At 38.2% G+C, this 20,736-nt stretch overlaps 1 protein-coding gene and 1 long non-coding RNA gene across 2 annotated transcripts in view; both read left to right on the forward strand.

The window, feature by feature from the left end:
- The window catches only part of IQCH (IQ motif containing H), a 236,794-nt gene that overhangs the window by 41,042 nt on the left and 175,016 nt on the right, over positions 1 to 20,736 (forward strand). The window lies entirely within an intron of this gene.
- On the forward strand, positions 15,217 to 19,556 carry LOC122443077. The gene is made up of 3 exons (XR_006269897.1): positions 15,217 to 15,459; positions 15,828 to 15,831; positions 19,533 to 19,556. It is a non-coding gene; the product is annotated as an uncharacterized LOC122443077 (long non-coding RNA).

Consider the following 20,736-nt stretch of genomic DNA (forward strand, 5'->3'; position numbering starts at 1 on the left):
GAGTGGACAAGAAGAGGGATTTGGGGGGTGCAGGAAGAGAGCCTTTGCATTGCCCTGGCTTCATCCCAGGTCAGCAGCCACCTGCTAACTAGCTAGCCCTGTTCCCCGATGTGATCCAATGTCTTGGCACTTTGTGACTTGGGCTTTGGACTTGAGTTTCCATATTTGTTTGACTCTGTACTAAGAGGTTGTATTTCTAACCTCATAGTTTAAAAAGCTAAAAATTTGAAAAGCTTTGTAAAGCTAAAAATTAGGCAGATGGAGGGGCCTGAGTCAGCACTGTGATAAGTTTGACACAAGGGGTTCATGGATAAAACTGTACTTCAGTATAACTGGTTTCCAGTGTAAGTTATTATGCAATTATAAAACCATTATTCTAAGAAAGTATACATAGCCTTCACCAGTTTGCCAAAGGGGTTTGTGATACCCATCCACAAAAGTTAGAACTCTCTGAGATAGATCAAACTTTCCTTTCATACAAGCTTCAAGTATGGGGCAAAGTATGCATCAGAACAGAGGAGTATCCTGGAAACTCTGTATTCTATACGGATAAAAGAGCTACTTCTCTTAGTTGATTGCACAGGAAACCCACCAAAAGGCTATATCTAGATCGCCACTCGGATTTTCATAAGAGTTGTGTCTTCATGAGTGAACATATAAAACTTCATGTTTTTGTCTGCTGTGGCTTTTTTATTGCAAGGAGGAAAGTGGGACAGTTACAAAAATGGTAATGCTTGCAATATTACAGTGCGTGGTCTGCTTAAAATGAAGCAAAGAAAAAATACCACAGCAAGTAGCACAATAGCATTAGCCACAAGAGAAATGGGCCTAATAGAATTGTTGTTTTTTTTTTATCATAGCCCAGGTTAATTATCTACTGAGGGGTACTTGAGATGAAAAAATACTATTGCTGTGTTCTCCAATATTCCAACCCATTGTACCTTAAACTGTACTTGAATTCAAGTATACATTCTTGCTTTTTAAAACCTCATTGGTAGAAAAGAAGCAAGTATCCACAGTCCACAGTGATTCACCCTATACCTTCTTTAAAAGCACAGTTTCTGAATCAGAATGTGTAATGTAAGCCCAGGAGGTATTTACTTGGAGACGATACCTCTCATTAAGCTGTGGAGTTGGGATAATGTGTCAGCGCAACACCTGATTTAATTCTCTTCTCTACCTTCGATGGTAATCTGAACAAATCTGTTTACAGTTGGTAACTAAGAGATCTGAAAGCATGCAACCCTGCGCACTCTTAGTGTAAAGAACCGCAGACTGAGACAAAAGTCAGAGCGCGAGGGTGCGCATCCTGCCTCTGCTGCTGCTATCAGCCTTCAGAGACTACATCACTTAGCCTCTAAAGATTGTATGCTGAGATGTCAAATTGACTTGTTCAGAGTCATCATTACAGCCACAGCCCCGATGAAGCAACTCCTATATTAATGTACCTCCTTTGGTGCCTGTGGGACCACCACTGTCTCAGGGGAGGCAAGTCATGATCAGTGTAACTGCCAGATGGAGGCAAGCTTCAGGATAGGCCTTTGTGAAACTGGTGGACATGGCTGAAAGCAGACCTGGCGTGTATTTTAAGCACCGGAAGCAACAGAAGCAAAGGCAGAGGTGGAGAATAATGAAAGTACTGGAGGATGGCTTAGAGATTTGCCTAGTCATGTTGACTTTTTATAAAGCAAGAAGCCAAAAGATGTGGTTTGATGTGTAGAGCCAATTGACGGATGCCCTGGAATGGGCCACGGAAATCTAATTGTGTGACCTTCATCTAGATCATAAAGAGAAGGGCTTAAGGCAGACAGTTTCTGAAATTAGATCACTTCTCCAGATGCTCTAACTGAAGGGCAGCTTGAGAATTCTCCTAAACATTCTCTCTCCCTTGATGTCCTCATTGGTTATTAAACTTTATTTCCTATCCTGTTGGGTATAAAGATTTCTTGAATAGCACTATCTGTTGAACTTGTGAGAAGTTCATGAAAATGCTTGATTAGAGTTCTACAGGCAGCACTTAACCTTTTACTTACCCTCTGTCTCTTTCCTGTGAATGGCCACTAAGCGCTGGCTGGTCTAGCAGGATGGCCGAGACTTCCTCTTAACCTCTCTTTCGGTGCTGATGCTGAATACCCCACTGCCACCCAGGACTCTGCCATAACCCTAACCCCTACCCTGTCCTACCTCTTCCTCCAACGCTGGTCAGAAGCAGGTCTTTTTTGGGACAGGAGTTGTGGAGAGAGAAGGTTAAAGAATAGGAGTGGTTGATGCCTCACCAATACTTGCTGCCCTTCTCTCTCTCTCTTCTGCCCCCAAGTCACCCATTTCCTGTCAGTTAATCAGCCTCAATACTCCTTCCCCAGATACAGCCTCTTACCAGGTCCCTGTGGTCCCATCTGCTCATGCAAAGAAGTGCCCAGGAGACTGTCGCAGTCCAAGTGTTTCCTAAAACATGGGTGTGTTTCCAAACTTATCATCTGTTTATACTAAACGGTGTTCATTTGACTGGCTTTTTCCTTCCTGAGTTTCTCCTTCTTTTGCAAGGAGTAAAAACCCCAAGGAAATCTTCAAAGTGTTCTTGTCTAGAACAGGAATCACAAAAGTAAATCCTCTTAGGCCCGCCCAGTGATAGCTGACTGAAATGACCAGGTCTAAGAGCTGGGATGCTGAACTGAGGAGACTGGCCCTTCTGACAGGAAACAGCTGCCTCAGCTCTAACCCTTTGGCTGGGTTTTCAAAAGAAGCTGGAAACTTGTATTCACATTTTTGGTGAAATCTGATTTTCAAATATTTGCTCAGATAATTTTAAAAACTCTGTGTAGTCAGAGAGAGTGGTCTCCAGGCTGTATCTGTCTTGCAGGTCAGCAGTCGGCAGTTCAGAGCCCCCTGGAGGGCTAGTTCTTTGGTGCAGCACAGGGTTCAACACTCCATAGGACTAGAGGTTCATTTTGTCAAAGTTGATCAATCTCGGGTGCAGCTGGACTCACAAGAGGCTGATGTATAAACTGGAATGCTGCTTTATTTATTCTAAGGAGAGCTATAATGGCCAAACAGACCTGAATGTTCAAGTCAGCTGATCTGATGAGCATATTGTGTCCTTATTACAAAGCTACACAGAAAGCCCTGTTAGAAGCCTGCTTAGTGAACAGAGAAACTGACTAAGGGTAATTAGTTGGATGATCTTCAGGGTGAACAGCATCACACATTTATAGTCTGATGCATCCATCTGTGAAGCTACTTCTGCCAAAGGGATATGAATACATCCCTGTGAAGTAAGTGCTTTATGGCACTGAGCAAATTTGATTCTCTGATTCAACTTTTTACAATAAATAGCTACTGTCTGCTTGGACTTGATTATATGAATTACGTTGCATTGTGATGAGCTTCTTAAACCGACAACCATATTCATCCCCTTGGAATAAATGGTATTACCCCCATTTTACTGACTAAACAAACAAACGGTGGCTAAGAGAAATTAAGTTACTTGCTCCAGTCTTACAATCAATAAGTGGTAGAATCCAGATTCAAATCTGGGGCTATCTGATGTTAGAACTTGTGTTCTTTCTTTTCTTTCTTTCTTTCTTCTTCTTCTTTTTTTTTTTTTTTTTTTTTAATATTTCTCTCTTTGTTTATTTGGCTATGCCAGGTCTTAGTTGCAGCATGTGGGATCTCTAGTTGTGGCATATGGGATCTAGTTCCCTTAGCAGGGATGGAACCTGGACCCCTTGCATTAGGCAGCACAGAGTTATAGCCACTGGACCACTGTGAAAGTCCCTAGAACCTATGTTCTTAACCAGTGCCTTCCTCTTTGCTAAGAAAGGGAAAGTTGCTCAGTCGTGTTTGACTCTTTGCGACTCCATGGACTATACAGTCCATGGGATACTCCAGGCCAGAACACTGGAGGGGGGTAGCCGTTCCCTTCTCCAGGGGATCTTCTCAACCCAGGGATCCAACCCTAGTCTCCCGCATTGCAGGCGGATTCTTTACCAGCTGAGCCACAAGGGAAGCCCAAGAACACTGGAGTGGGTAGCCTAGCCCTTCTCCAGCAGATCTTCCCAACCCAGGAATCAAACCGCATTGCAGGTGGATTCTTTACCAACTGGGCTATCAGGGAAGCCCTCTTTACTGAGTTCCTGGTAAAAAAGCCACTCACCTTCAGCTGACTCTGGTTTATTTGATGAGACTAACTAGACTACATTCCAACTTGGGGCCTGAGTCTTTCACATTAAACCTCTACATGGAGCTGGCCACGCTGATAATTTAGTTATTTTTCTGGTCTCACACTCAGAGTTGGGGATGGGGTAAGGGAATATATCTCCTTGTCACTACTATAAATTTCTTCCCCAAGTAACTAACTGTATTACCCAGAAGAGGAAATAGTCTCTGGCTGGAAGAAATAGGATGCATATGGAAGAAAAAGAGGATAAGAAAGGTGAGAAGGAACCAGCCCATAAAGAAAAGTATTCTTGGGGGGTTTCCTGATGAGATACCCTGCTTCCCTTGTCTTCCCATATTTCCCAAGCCACCAGGGCCATGAGAGCAAGAATTCTTCTTTTCCCATGGCTTGCTGGTGAGAGGTCCAGAAATGTCCAGTCTTTAGGTTCAATTGTGCTAATACCTCACATGAGTTTGCCTGAAGATCTTACCATCTTAAGATGTTTCTAAGAAAACTTCTCTGAGTTTCAAAGTACTCATTTCCATTTCTAACTTAAATGGTCCTATTTTTACAGAAGGTTGTCAGGAGAAGCTGTGAACTAAAAACAGGCAGTCACCCCCCAGAGAGGTAGCTGATACCCCAGAAATCCTCTTCTCCACCCATTTAAAGATGCACTTGATACCTAATATTGGAGTCATTCAATATAAACACAATTTAGGGAAAAAGAGGATTGACTTTCAGTGAAGGATTTTCAAAGCTGTTACCTTGGCATGGAATTATCATTTAATGGGAAACACTGAAATCGCAGGGGAAGTACCTGTCACCATCTTCGCATAGTTTTGGGTTTATTATTCCATTTACCAGTAGTTTCAAGAGTAGGACCTAGATTTTACTAGAGGAGAGGATAATTGCCCCACACCCTTGGGGGGAGTAGAACTCTGTTCTAGTCCGGATCATTTACAGGAGACATAGCTGTGCTTCCAAGCAGAGCTGCCCTCTGAGCTGAAATGTATTCCCTGCTCAGGAGAACGTGCATTAAGTAACACGCCTGAGTCCTTCTCTGTGTGGGGCACGGTGTTAAGTACAATATACACGGACTATCTCATGCAGTCCTTTAATCCTGTAAGTACTATGACTACTTTCATTCTGTATTTGGGGAAACTGAGGTAAAGGTGGTTAAATAACTTACCCAAAGTCACATAGCTAGAGGTCAGAGGGTCATAATTCAAACTCAGTCTGACTTCCAGGTTGGCATTCTTAATATACCACCTCTGGTAGCTTTGAGGATGGCGATGCTGACCCGCATCCAAGGAACAGACCTGGGATCCTGCCCAAAATTAATTCCTTGATGACCAAGAAATTTGTGGAGAAATTTCTCTACCTTGGTCTGGAAATAAAAGTAGAAAAATCAAACCACTTAGTGATAAGCTACATTAACTTAAGTATTAGAATAATAAGAGAAGCTGGTACTTTTTCCCGCTAGCTGTATTGAGATATAATTGACATGTAATATTGTGTAAATTTAAGGTGTACAATGTAATGATTAGATACATATATTCCTTATGAAATGACTATGAGAATAAGATTGGTTATCACATCTGTCATCTCACATAATTACCTTTGGTGTGAGTGAGTGTGTGTGTGCTGAGAACATTTAAGGTCTATTCTCTAGAGCTGGTACTTTTAGCATGAAAAATTTCCCCAACTAGATTGTAAACGCCTTTGAGAGCAGGGACCATATTTCCAACATCAAGCAGAGTGCTCTATCTGGTCAGAATCCAGTGAAAATTAACTCTTGATATGTGTATGTGGTTAAGGATTTTGAATAACAAATTGTTAGGGAACTGTATAATTGAGATAGTCTGTGTTGAGTTAAGTAATGAAATACCATGTACCTCATTTGACTACATTTGTAGAGCTCTCCTCTTTCAGGTCAGAAAAATGTCTTTCCAGATCTCTTCAGGTAGAATTAATTTTCTCTTCCTAGATCATTGCTGCATGCTTTTAAAGTCTTTACATGAATTTACTGAGCAATGTCAAAGAACAGTTGAATAAATAAAAAGATATATCATACTCCTGAAAAGGAAAAATGATTATAATAAAAATGCCAGTTCTCTCCAAATTAATCTTTATGTATAATGTAATTCCAATCAAAATTCTTCTGGGTTTTATTTGGTTTGCATGGAATATTAATCTTTTCCACTTGCCAGTGTTCATCATCTTAAAAAATAATTGGGCAAAGACTTCATTTTTTTTCTTAAAGAATATTAATGAAGGTGAACTTTTTATACTTCTTATTAAAACATATGATATAATTACAACAATTATAGATTGGGAGTTTGGAATTAACATATACACACTTATATTTAAAATAGATAACCAACAAGGACCTACTGGATAGCATAGGGAACTGTAATAAACTAATGGGAAAACAACTTGAAAGAGAATAGAAAGATGTAGATGTATAACTGAGTCACTTTGCTTTACACCTGAAACTAACATAATGATGTCAATCACTATACTTCAATATAAAATAAAAATTTAAGAAATAACAGTTTTTAAAAATTAAAACAATTATAACAGCATCCTCTGGGCACAAAAATTAACAGACAGATTGATGGAGTGAAAGAAATGAGCATAGCTATTGGTGTTAGTATAAAAGTCACACTGTAAGTCAGTAGGAAAGGGAGAGCCTGTTAGATAAATAGTGCTGAGTCATTTGGCTAAATATTTGGGGGGAAAGCATTAAGCTAATCCTAACCTTATAATCTAAACAAAAGGAAACTCCAAATGGATTAAATTAAAAGCTAACAAAGGGAAAAAAAGAAAACAATAAAAGAGAACTATTTCTCAAGTTAGTTAAAGGAAGAGATCTCTTAAATGGAAGTCAGATGGTAGGGCATCTGCCTGCAGTTTGGGAGACCCAGGTTCGATCCCTGGGTCAGGAAGTTCCTCTGGAGAAGCAAATGGCAACCCACTCCAGTACTCTTGCCTGGAGGATTACATGGACGGAGGAGCCTGGTAGGCTGCAGTCCATGGGGTCACAAAGAGTCAGACACGACTGAGCGACTTCACTTTTACTTTTCACTTTTCAGAGTTGATTTATAATGTTGTATTAGTTTCTGGTGTACAGAAAAGTGATTCAGGTATACATACATACTATATATGTACTTCCCAGGTGACTCAAGGGTAAGGAATCCGCCTACCAATGCAAGAAATGCAGGAGATGTGGGTTTGATCCCTGGGTTGGAAAGATCCCCTGGAGGAGGAAATGGCAACCCACTCTAGTATTCTTGCCTGGAGTATCCCATGAACAGAGGAGCCTGGCAGACTGCAGTCCATGGGATGGCAAAGAGTCAGACATGACGGAGCGACTGAGCACATATGTGCAGACATATGTATATATGTGCATGTGTGTGTACATATATATATATTCTTTTTCAGATTCTTTCCCCTGACAGGTTATTACAAAATATTGAGTTCCCTGTGCTGTAAAGTAGGTCCTTGTTGGTTATCTATTTTATATAAAGTAGTATGTTTCTGTTAATCCTAAACTCCTAATCTATCTCTCCCCATGCCTTCTTCTCTTGGTAACCATAAATTTGTTTTCCATGTCTGAGTCTGTTTCTGTTTTGTAGATAAGTTCATTTGTACTATTTTTTTAGATTTCACATATAAGATATCATATGATACTTGTCTTTCTCTGACTTACTTCATTTAATATGATAATCTCTGGGTCCATCCATGTTGCTGCAAATGGCATTGTTTCATTCTTTTTTTTAATGGATGAGTAATATTCCAGGGTGTGTGAGTGAGTGTGTGTATGTATGTATACACCACATCTTCTTTATCCATTCATCTGTTGATGGACACTTAGGTTGTTTTCATGGCTTGGCTATTGTATTAATAAATAGTGCTGCTATGAACATTGGGGTTCCTTTATCTTTTTGAATTAGAGTTTTCCCTGGATATACACCCAGACGTGGGATTGCTGCATCCAATGGTAGCTCCAGTTTTAGTTTTTCAAGGAACCTCCATTCTGTTCTCCATAGTGACTGCACCAGTTTACATTCCCCCAACAGTGTGGAAGGGTTCCCTTTTATCCACAATCTCTCCAGCATTTATTATTTGTAGACATTTTGATGAAAAGTAAGATTTTTCCACACTGTTAACCTCATACAATATTAATAATCCTCATTACAAGAAAAGTCCACATTTACATTGGGCTCCAATTCTGGATTTGTCACTAACTTCTCTGTGATTTGGGGGCAAATTACTTACACTCTTTGGAACTTAGTTTGCTCACTTGTAAACTTAGGGCACTGGATCAAATCGTCTCTGAGATATTATCCAGTTCTGACAATCCTGCTTTTCAGAATCTGATGAAAATCTCTTTCCTTTGGCTCCCTTTCTTTCCCATTTATGTCCACCAACACAGGACATGTAAAACAGAAAGGTAGACCGGGTGAAGCTGTTTTCTCTTCTGACTGCAGAAGTAAAATTCACAGAAGGCGTTAATGTTTTCACTTTTCCATAAATGCATTTAACAAAGTATTTATTAACAACCTGTTATGTACCTGACCCTGTCCTTGTGACTTTTATATGTTATCCCTGCATACTCAGAACATGTCAGAGAGATTGTTACTCCCCTAATAATCTCAGGATTGTACAGGTTAAGACATACAACCAAGTCATGTACTTAACACATGGTTAACTCAGAATTTAGACATATATTTTCTTGACAGCCTGATTCAGTCTAGGAAAATTATTCCAAGAGAATCTGTGCAAAAAGGACAAACACTTACACACACACACACACACACACACACACGCACACGCACACGCACTCACTGACAGTATTAAGACGAGCTGGTTAAGAATCCGCCTGCAATGCAGAAGACCTGAGTTCAATCCCTGAGTTGGGAAGGTCCCCTAGAGAAGGAAAAGGATAACCACTCCAGTATGCTGGCCTGGAGAATTCCATGGACTATATAGTCCATGGGGTCGCAAAGAGTTGGACGTGACTGAGCGACTGTCACACACACAATATACTTTAAAAATCAGCTTCTTAACTAAATGAATAATGTAATTTTTAATGGGCCTAATTTATATTTGGGAGTCCTTCACTGAGTTAAAAATACTTAAACTAGAAGCATTCCTAACCTGCTTTCAGGTTTGCTTAGGCATCTCTTCTGCAGACTTCACTGATACAACATAGAAATTATGGCAAAGCCCAGTGGAGTCATTGAAGTAAAAGTCTCAGTACTGCTCAGGAAGGGATGCCAAATTAAATAAAAAGAGCCCCAGCAGTTCTGCAGCTGCATGCCAACCCAACTGCTGGTATGAGGTAAATGAGGACCAAACTTCATTTCACTTGTGACCCTAGCCGGTATTTAAACAAAAATGCCTAGAGACTGACACACTGTTCTGTAATAAGGGAATAAATATCAATAGCAAAAATAATTATAAACAGCAATAAACTACTCACGAAGACTTTCTTTGATCTTAACTGAAAGGACTACCATTTAAACTCATTGTCTCTCCTATAGTCTCTAGTAAAGGTTAAGACTGTAGATTATAAGCATTATATATACTGTAATATATAGCCCCAAGGTTACAGAGGAAAAATTATATAGATAGTAGAGGTACTCCAGTTACTTTCCATTCCATGTCTTTGACAATATTCACTAATATGCAAAAATCATAAACATAAGTGAACCAGTTTTTTTTTTCTCTAGTATGAGATGTAATAAACATGCAGGTGAAAGTCCAGTACTTCATTATTCTCTCTTACTTTTCTAGATTTTTTAAATCTGGAGAGATTACTTTCCCAGATTTTAGAAATTCCTATTTGAAGGCTACAAATAAATGCTATTAAATACAGAGACAAAATAGAAACAAGAAATAGAGTTTTATCTGTCAGTCTTAAGTCTATCAGAAAATCCTGAGTCCATTGTGCTTCAAGTTCCTTCAAAGAAAATTTTCATGTAAAATCAAGTTATCACTCATCTTTTAACTTTGTAGAATGGTCTAACAGTAACAAATTACAGCAAGTACTGTTGTTAGCTACGTTTTAATCCTTTGATCGTTTTTTTCCAAAATGTATTCCAAAGAATACTGGTTCCTTGGAATGTTAATAGGTATTCCATGAAAGAAAAGTTTTGTGGTCCCATAAAACTGGGGACCACCACGTTAAAGAGAGACAGACTGACTTTCATACCATTAGGCCACCTGGAGTCACTAACACGTTGATGTACGTTATGAATCTTTAAGAGGAGGGTAGCCAATGCCATTAGCAATGTTTCCAAAATTTCCTCAGAATTCTTTTTTTGCAGAATAGCTATAGACCATATTCAAAGGAACAAACTTTAAAAATTTTTGCTTAAGGGCTGGATTTTATTGTAACTATTTTTAATGGAAAAATTTTTAGACGATATTACATATTTTCCTTCTTTAGTCACATTTTACTGAAATTTAATATTTTCTTGGGGATTTGGGGGCATCATAACAAACTCCACTTTTTTTTTTTTTTAAATGTGATGTACTGTTCAAGGCCTGTGAGGTGTGCAGATGTTTACACCTCAGATTTCTCTGTGTTTCATATAATATTTCTTTTGGCATCTTTTCCATGGTCATCTTTACTCACCACATTCTTTGAGTCTGTTCAGAATCCCAGGGTGATTTCTGCTACTAACTACCCTTTTATCATCCTGAGATCCTTCTCAATTCTGAGAACAGTGACCTTCTGTTTGCCCTTTTTTTTCCTTTCCTCCCTCTCTCCCTCCCTCCCTCCTTTCTTTCTCTCTTGTTCTATTTCTCTCTTTCCTATATCTAATATTGATAATTTATGATTTCTTTTTCTTGCTCATTCTCCCTGGGGTTTATCTATTTTATTAGTCTTTTCTAACAATCACTTTGGGCTTTGTTGATTTTCTCTGTTAATTGTTTTCTATTTCATTTATTTCTTTTTAAAATTTTCTTCCTTTCACTTATTTTGAGTTTATTTCACTCTTTTTTTTAAAAGCTTCTTAACATAGAACCTTAGATCACTGATTTTAGACCTTTCTTATTTTCTAAAATAAGCATTTAGACTTGATAAGCTTTCCTCTAAGCAGTTTTTTAACTGTATCTCACACATTTTGATATGTCACATTTTCAATATCATTCAGTTCAAAATTCCTTTAATGATTTTTTCTTTGACTTGTGAGCTATTTAGAAGCATGTTAATTTCTAAATATTTGGGGTTTTGGTTTTTTTAGTTTTCTCATTCTTACTGAATTCTAATTTAATTCCACTGGAGGCAAAGAATATGTTTTATAAGATTTAAATCTTTTGAAATTGATTGAGACTTATTTTGTGGCCCAGGATATAATTTAGTTTGGTTAATTCTCACGTACATTTGAAAAGAATGTCTGTCTCACTGTTGTTGGTTGGAGTGGTCTATAAATATTGATTAGGTCATGATGGCTGTTGGTGATATTCAGATTATCTATATTCTTTTTTTCCTCATAATTTAGAGAATATTTAGATTCTGTAATGAAACCTATGTTGATAAAACCTTACTTTTAGAGGAGGGCATGCCACATGGCTTGTGAGGTCTTAGTTCCCCAACCAGGGATTGCACCTGGGCACTCTGCATTGAGAGTGCAGAGTCCTAATCATTGGGCCAGCAGGGAATCCCACAATCTTCTATACTTTTTTTTTTTTCTTCTTCTATACTCTTAATGATTCTTAAAGTCTATTTGTTCTACAAATTACTGAGGGAGGAATTTTAAAATCTTCACCTCTAATCAAAGATTTGTCTCTTTCTTTAGTTTTGATCATTTTTATTACATATACTTTGTATTAATGTTATTAGAGACATACATGTTTATAATTTTTATGTTTTCTCAACCAACTAAACTTTTTATTCCTCTTTCTCTTTGATGATACTCTGTGTCTTAAAATCTACTTTGTCTGATATTTTAAAAGCCACTCTTTTCTTTGCTTACTGTTTACATGGCATTTTAATCTTTTTGTTGTTGTTGTTATTACTCAATCCTGTGTCTTTAAAACTAAAATCCATCTCTTAAAGATAGCATATAGTTTTACCTTGTTTTTAAAATCCAGCCTGATAATCTCTCATTTTCAATTAACATTTAATCAGTTTCTATTTACTGTCGTCATTGACATGATTTGATTTAGAACAACCATTTTTCTACTCGTTTTCTATTTTTTCCCAACTCTTTTTCTGTCCCTTTATTTCCTGCTTTACTTTTTAAATTTTTAAAAAATATTCTGTTTTATTGGCTTTTAAGCTGTACCTCTTTGTATTACTTTTAGTGGTTGCTCTAGCAATTACAATATGCATCCTTAACTTATAACTTAACTTATATCACATACGATATAAGGAACTTGCAACTATAGAATTCCATTTACCTCCCAATTCTTTGTGCTTTTGTTATCATGTAATAAACTGCATAGGTTATAATTTTTGCCTTAAATACTCAATTATCTTTAAGAGAAATTAAGACAAAAATATAAAATATATAGTCTTATATTTACTATAGAGTTCTAAGTTTCCATCTTGGATCATTTTCTGTCAGCCTGAAGAACTTCCTTTAAGCATTTCTTATAACTCATACTGCTTATGTAAGACTTACTATAATGCTGTCTGCTTTTATCAGAAAAACAGTATTTCCCTTTATAGAGAATTTTGAGTTGCCAGGTTTTGGGTTTTTAATATTAACACTTTTAAGTTCCATTGTTTCTGATGAGAAGTTAGCCATCATCTGGATCATTGAGTCCCTGTATAAAATTTTTTTTTCTTTCCTGTCTACTTTCAAGTTTCCTCTGTCTTTGTCTTCCAAGGATTTGATCATGATGTGTCCATGTGTGACTTTCTTTGTCTTTATTCTCCTTCAGATTCATTGAGCTTCTAGGATGTGTAACTTTATGTTTTCCAGAAAATTGGGGAACATTTTGGCCATTATTTCTTTAACAGTTTTCTCCACATTTCTGTTTCTCCTCTTTCTGGGATTTCAATTACATATAAAATATACATCATGAAATTTCATGGGTCACAGAGGGTCTATTCTTTTTTGTATTATTTTTTTCTTTTTCCTCTTGAGATTAAATAACATCTATTAATCTCTCTTGCTTCTTATGCTCCCTTCAATCTGCCATCAAGACTATCCAATGAACTTGTCATCTCAGACATTTTACTTTTCAGTTCCAAAATTTCCATTTAGTTCTTTCTTTATAGTTTTCATTTTTCAACCAAGATTTTCCATTTGTTAATTAATTATTATTTAATTAATTATTAATTTAAAATATGTATAACAGCTTTAAAGTTCTTTTCTGCTAAGTCTACTCTCTGGATTATCTTTACATCTTTCTTTTGTAAAAAACTAATTTATTAAGGTATGATTGACATATAAAATCTGTACATATTTAGTGTATACAACTTGATGGGTGTGGTGAAACCATCACCACAATCTATGCTGTAAACTGGTTAATCACTTATTGATGACAATTTCTCTTGCATGGATAATATTTTCCTCTACTTCTTAGCTAATATAGTAACATGTTATCATTAAGGACATTATAAATGTGTTACACAAACTGTGAATTCTGTCACCATGTGTTAATTCTTACTCAAGTAGGCAATTAATTTGGTGAGACTCAAATTCCAAATGCTGGCCTGAGTGGGTAGAAGCTGAAATCTCTGCTAAGACTTTTCAGTGCTCAGTTTTTCAGATTGCTGACTATTGCATCTTTCTGGGATTCTTAGAATCACTTCCGTATATGTGTACCTCAAAGGTCATCCAGGTATTTCAGTTCAGTTCAGTCACTCAGTTGTGTCCGACTCTTTACGACCCCATGAATCGCAGCACGCCAGGCATCCCTGTCCATCACCAACTCCTGGAGTTTACTCAAATGCATGCCCATCGGGTTGGTGATGCCATCCAGCCATCTCATCCTCTGTTGTCCCCTTCTCCTCCTGCCCCCAATCCCTCCCAGCATCAGGGTCTTTTCCAATGAGTCAACTCTTCGCATGAGATGGTCAAAGTATTGGAGTTTCAGCTTCAGCATCAGTCCTTCCAATGAACACCCAGGACTGATCTCCTTTAGGATGGACTGGTTGGATCTCCTTGCAGTCCAAGGGACTCTCAAGAGTCTTCTCCAACACCATAGTTCAAAAGCATCAATTTTTCGGTGCTCAGCTTTCTTCACAGTCCAACTCTCACATCCATACATGACCACTGGAAAAACCATAGCCTTGACCAGATGGATCTTGGTTGGCTAAGTAACGTCTCTGCTTTTTAATATGCTGTCTAGATTGGTCATAACTTTCCTTCCAAGGGGTAAGCGTCTTTTAATTTCATGGCTGCAATCACCATCTGCAGTGATTTTGGAGCCCAGAAAAATAAAGTCAGCCACTGCTTCCACTGTTTCCCCATCTATTTCCCATGAAGTGATGGGACCAGATGCCATGATCTTAGTTTTCTGAATGTTGAGCTTTAAGTCAACTTTTTCACTCTCCTCTTTCACTTTCATCAAGAGGCTTTTTAATTCATCTTCACTTTCTGACATAAGTATTTGCATGTCATTTATTTGCCAGTTTTGAATCCCTGCCATATAACTTTCTCCTTTTTGGGATTCCCCTTCATTTTCAGCCTTTATGATAGACTTAAAGTACATCCTTTTTCTTCTTTAGCAAGTGAAACTGTGCCTTTCTTCTTAAATTATAGTCACTTTGCACCTTATCAACTGAGATGTACTTTTGAATCACATACATAAACCTCAAATGTTCAGTTCAATTCAGTTCAGTTGCTCAGTCATTTCTGACTCTTTGCGACGCCATGGGCTGCAGCACGCCAGGCTTCCCTGTCCATCACCAACTCCTGGAGCTTACTAAAACTCATGTCCATTGAGTCAGTGGCACCATCCAACCATCTCATCCTGTCGGCCCCTTGTCCAACCACCTTCAATCTTTCCCAGCATCAGGGTCTTTACTAGTAAGTCAGTTCTTCACATCAGGTGGCCAAAGTATTGGAGTTTCAGGTTCAACATCATCCTTCTAATGAATATTCAGGACTGATTTCCTTTAGGAGGACTGTTTGGATCTCCTTGCAGACCAAGGGACTCACATGAGTCTTCTCTAACATCACGGTTCAAAAGCATCAATTCTTGGGCTCTCAACTTTCTCTACAGTCCAACTCAAACATCCATACATGACTACTGGAAAAACCAGAACTTTGACTAGTCGGACTTTTGTCAGCAATGTAATGTCTCTGCTTTTTAATATGCTGTCTAGGTTGGTCATAACTTTTCCTCCACGGAGCAAGCGTCTTTTAATTTCATAGCTGCAGTCACTATCTGCAGTGATTTTGGAGCACAAAAAATAAAGTCTGTCACTGTATCCACTGTTTCCCCATCTATTTGCCAGGAAGTGATGGGACCAGATACCATGATCTTAGTTTTCTGAATGTTGAGTTTTAAGCCAGCTTTTTCACTATCCTCTTTCACTTTCATCAAGAGGCTCTTTAATTTTTCTTTACTTTCTGCCATAAAGGTGATCTCATCTGCACATCTGAGATTATTGATATTTCTCCCGGCAATCTTGATTCCAGTTTGTGCTTCCAGCATAGTGTTTCTCATGATGTACTCTGCATATAAGTTAAATAAGCAGGGTGACAATATACAGTCTTGATGTACTGCTTTGCCTATTTGGAACCAGTCTGTTGTTCCATGTCCAGTTCTAACTGTTGCTTCCTAGCCTGCATACAGATTTCTCAAGAGGGAGGTCAGGCGGTCTGATATTCCCTTCTCTTTAAGAATTTTCCAGAGTTTGTTGTGGACCACACAAAGGCTTTGACATAGTCAATAAAGCAGAAGTAGATATTTTTCTGAAACTCTCTTGCTTTTTTAATGTTCCAACGGATGTTGGCAATTTGATCTCTGGTTCCTCTGCCTTTTCTAAACCCAGCTTGATCTGGAAGTTCACCATTCACATATTGTTGAAGTCTGGCTTGGCTAATGTTGAGCATTACTTAACTAGCATGTGAGATGAGTGCAACTGTTTGTTAGTTTGATCATTCTTTGGCATTGCTTTTCTTTGGGATTGGAATGAAAACTGACTTTTTCAGTTCTGTGGCCACTGCTGAGTTTTCCAAATTTGCTGGCACATTGAGTGCAGCACTTTCACAGATTCATCTTTTAGGATTTGAAATAAATCGGTCAACTGGAATTCCATCACCTCCACTATCTTTGTTTGCAGTGATGCTTCCTAAGGCCCACTTGACTTCACATTCCAGGATGTCTGGCTCTAGGTGAGGGATCACACTATCATGATTATCTGGGTCATGAAGATCTTTTTTGTACACTTCTTCTGTGTATTCTTGCCACCTCTTCTTAATATCTTCTGCTTCTGTTAGGTCCAACCATTTCTGTCCTTTATTGAGCCCATCTTTGCATGAAATGTTCCCTTGGTATCTCTAATTTTCTTGAAGAGATCTCTAGACTTTCCCGTTCTATTGTTTTCCTCTGTTTCTTTGCATTGATTGCTCAGGAAGGCTTTCCTATCTCTCCTTGCTGTTCTTTGGAACTCTGCATTCAAACGGGTGTAATTTCCTTTTCTCCTTTGCCTTTCACTTCTCTTCTATTCACAGCTATTTGTAAGGCCTCCTCAGACAACCATTTTGCCTTTTTGCATTTCTTTTTTGGGGGGATGGTCTTGTTCCCTGTTGCCTGTACAATGTAACAAACCTCTGTCCATAGTTATTAGGGCACTCTGTCTATCAGATCTAATCCCTTGAATCTATTTGTCACTTCCACTGTATAGTCGTAAGGGATCTAATTTAGGTCAGACCTGAATGGTCTAGTGGTTTTCCCTACTTTCTTCAATTTAAGTCTGAATTTTGCAATAAGGAGTTCATGATCTGTGCCACAGTCAGCTCGGTCTTGTTTTTGCTGGCTGTATAGAACTTCTCTATCTTTGACTGCAAAGAATATAATCAATCTGATTTTGGTGTTGACCATCTGGTGATGTCCATGTGTAGAATCTTCTCTTGTCTTGTTGGAAGAGGGTATTTGCTATGACCAGTGCATTCTCTTGGTAAAACTCTATTAGCCTTTACCCTACTTCATTTTATACTCCAAGGCCAAATTTGCCTGTGACTCCAGGTGTTTCTTGACTTCCTACTTTTGCATTCCAGTCCCCTATAATGAAAAGGACATCTTTTTTGGGTGTTAGTTCTAGAAGGTCTTGTAGGTCTTCATAGAACCGTTCAACTTCAGCTTCTTCAGCATTACTGGTCGGGGCATAGACTTGGATTGCTGTGATATTGAATGCTTAGCCTTAGAAATGAACAGAGATCATTCTGTCGTTTTTGAGTCTGCATCCAAGTACTGCATTTCAGACTCTATTGTTGACTGTGATGACTACTCCATTTCTTCTAAGGGATTCTTGCCCACAGTAGTAGATATAATGGTCATCTGAATTAAATTCACTCATTCCAGTCCATTTTAGTTTGCTGATTCCTAAAAGGTCGATGTTCACTCTTGCCATCTTCTGTTTAATCACTTCCAACTTGCCTTGATTCATGGACCTATCATTCCAGGTTCCTATGCAATATTGCTTTACAGAGTAATATTGTTTACACTGACCCTAAACACTGGCTAAAGAAAATACTCTAAATAGATTGAAAATGATAAAAGAAAGAATTTTGGAATATCAGAAAAGAAGAAAGACCACAGTAAAGCAGAAATATGGGTAAAAACAATAGACTTGCTTTTTCTTCTTGAGTTTTCTAAATTATATCGATGTTGAAACAAAACTCATAACACCGTCTGATGAAGCTCTAAATGTACGCGGAGGAAAGAAGCATGCGACTACCATGAGATCCAGCAGTTACGCCCCTGGGAATCTGTCCTAAAGAAACGACAAGTAGGTTCATATAAAAAGCTGCACACAAAGGTGCACAGCAACTTTTTTCATCGTCACCAAACACTGGAGACAGCCCATACACCCTTTAACAGGCAAATGGTTTAACAGTTGTGGTACTCATACTGTGGGTTACTAGTCAGCAACAAAAAGGAATAAACTGCTGACATAAGCAACAACCTGGATTAAATCCTCAAAGAATTACGTTGAGTGAAAAAAACAATTCCAAAAGGTTACATGCTGTAAGAGTCCATTTATCTAACATATTTTAAATGATAAATTACAGAAATAGAGAACAGATTAGTTGTTGTCAGGGTTTAAAGGAGTGTGGGGTGGGAGGGGTGTTCCTGTGGCTATTAGTGGATAACATGAGGAATCCATGAGCTAGAGGAAATGTTCCATATCTTAGCTGTATCAGTATTTCAGTTGTCATATTGTACTATACTTTGGCAATATGCTATTATGAGAAAAATTGAGTTAAGAGTGCAAAGGATCTGCCTGCATTATTACTTACAATTGCATGTGAATCCACAATTATCTCAAAATCAAAAGTTTAGTTAAAAACAGGACTCTCCTGGTGGTCCAGTGGTAAAGAATCCACCTGCCAATACAAAGGACACCAGTTTGATCCCTAATCTGGGAAGATTCCACATACTGCAGGGCAACTAAGCCTGTGTGCCACAACTATTGCACCTGTGTCCACAACTACTAAAGCCCATGCCTTCCAGAACCTCTGCTCTGCAACAAAAGAAGCCACCACAATGAGAAGCCAGAGCACCGCAACTGAAGAAAGCCCTCACACAGCAAAAAAGACTCAGCACAGCCAAACATTTATTTTTTTAATTAATAAATTAAAAATTTTAGTTAAAAACAAAGACACCAGTAAGATAATGAAATGCCAAGCGACAGAGTAGAAAAAAGTATTCATAATATCAGTTCAGTTCAGTCACTCAATCGTGTCCGACTCTTTGCGACCCCATAGACTGCAGCATGCCAGGCCTCCCTGTCCATCACCAACTCCCGCAGTTTACTCAAACTCATGCCCATTGAGTCGGTAATGCCATCCAACCATCTCATCCTCTGTTGTCCCCTTCTCCTTCTGCCTTCAATCTTTCCCAGCATCAGGGTCTTTTCCCAATGAGTCAGCTCTTTGCATCAGGTTGCCAAAGTATTGGAGCTTCAGCTTCAACATCAGTCCTTCCAATGAACATTCAGGACTGATCTCCTTTAGGATGGACTGGTTGGATCTCCTTGCAGTCCAAGGGACTCTCAAGAGTCTTCTTCAACAACACAGTTCAAAAGCATCAATTCTTTGGCTCTCAGCTTTCTTTTTAGTCTAACTCTAACATCCATACATGACTACTGGAAAAACCATAGCTTTGACCAGACAGACCTTTGTTAGCAAAGTAATGTCTCTGCTTTTTAATATGCTGTCTAGGTTGGTCATAGCTTCCTTCCAAGGAGCAAACATCTTTTAATTTCATGGCTGCAGTTACCATCTACAGTGATTTTGGAGCCCCCGAAAATAAAGTTTCTCACTTTTAAAGTTTCCATTGTTTCCCCATCTCTTTGCCGTGAAGTGATTGGACCGGATGCCATGATCTTAGTTTTCTGAATGTTGAGTTTTCAGCCAACTTTTTCTCTCTCCTCTTTCACTTTCTATAAGAGGCTCTTTAGTTTTTCATTTTCTGTCATTAGGGTGGTGTCATCTGCATATCTGAGGTTATTGATATTTGTTCCAGCAATCTTGATTCCAGTTTGTGCTTCACCCAGTCCAGCATTTCACATGATGTATTCTGCATATAATTTAAATAAGCAGCATGACCATATATAGCCTTGACATTCTCCTTTCCCTATTTGGAACCAGTCTGTTGTTCCATGTCCAGTTCTAACTGTTGCTTTTTGACCTGCATACAGATTTCTCATGTTTCAGGTCAGATGATCTGGTATTCCCATCTCTTTAAGAATTTTCTACAGTTTGTTGTAATCCACACAGTCAAAGGCTTTGGCATAGTCAATAAAGCAGAAGTAGATATTTTTTGCAACTGTCTTGCTTTCTTGATGATCCAGCAGATGTTGGCAATTTGATCTGCCAATAGTTTCCTTATTTCCACATCAACTCCCTTTTAGTTTCTGCCTGTTTTCAATTTACCTGTGTACCTTCAAATAGTTTTTCCTTTTTTAATATTTTCCAGAATGTATAATTGTTATTTTAAGGAGGATTAATCTGTTATAAGCTATCATTACTACGATGGTGACTAGCCCATTTTTCAGTCTTGCTATTGTACTATGTTTATCCAAAAGGAAAATATTTGCTATTAATATGGTTATATTAATTGCTTCTTTCCAATGTCTTAAGTGATTATATTTCAAAAAAAATTTTTGCTCTATTTATTCAAATGATATTGAAAGACAGATTCAGATAAATTCTGGATTATGTAACGCCTTCAGGGTATTACACAAATACCTAAAATATATGTTGTAAATGAAATAAGCAAAGTACAAAGAAAAGCTATATGAACTCAGAGGAAGAAGAGATCAGAGGTGATTTCCGAGAGGATATTACCTTTAAGGCAGTTTTTAAAAGTGACAGATAATAGCCAGAGCTGAGAGAGAGAAAGAGGGAGAAAGAGTGTTCCAGAAGAAATCTCAT

Source organism: Cervus canadensis, chromosome 6 (genome assembly GCF_019320065.1).
Source record: "Cervus canadensis isolate Bull #8, Minnesota chromosome 6, ASM1932006v1, whole genome shotgun sequence".
Classification (NCBI taxonomy): domain Eukaryota; kingdom Metazoa; phylum Chordata; class Mammalia; order Artiodactyla; family Cervidae; genus Cervus; species Cervus canadensis.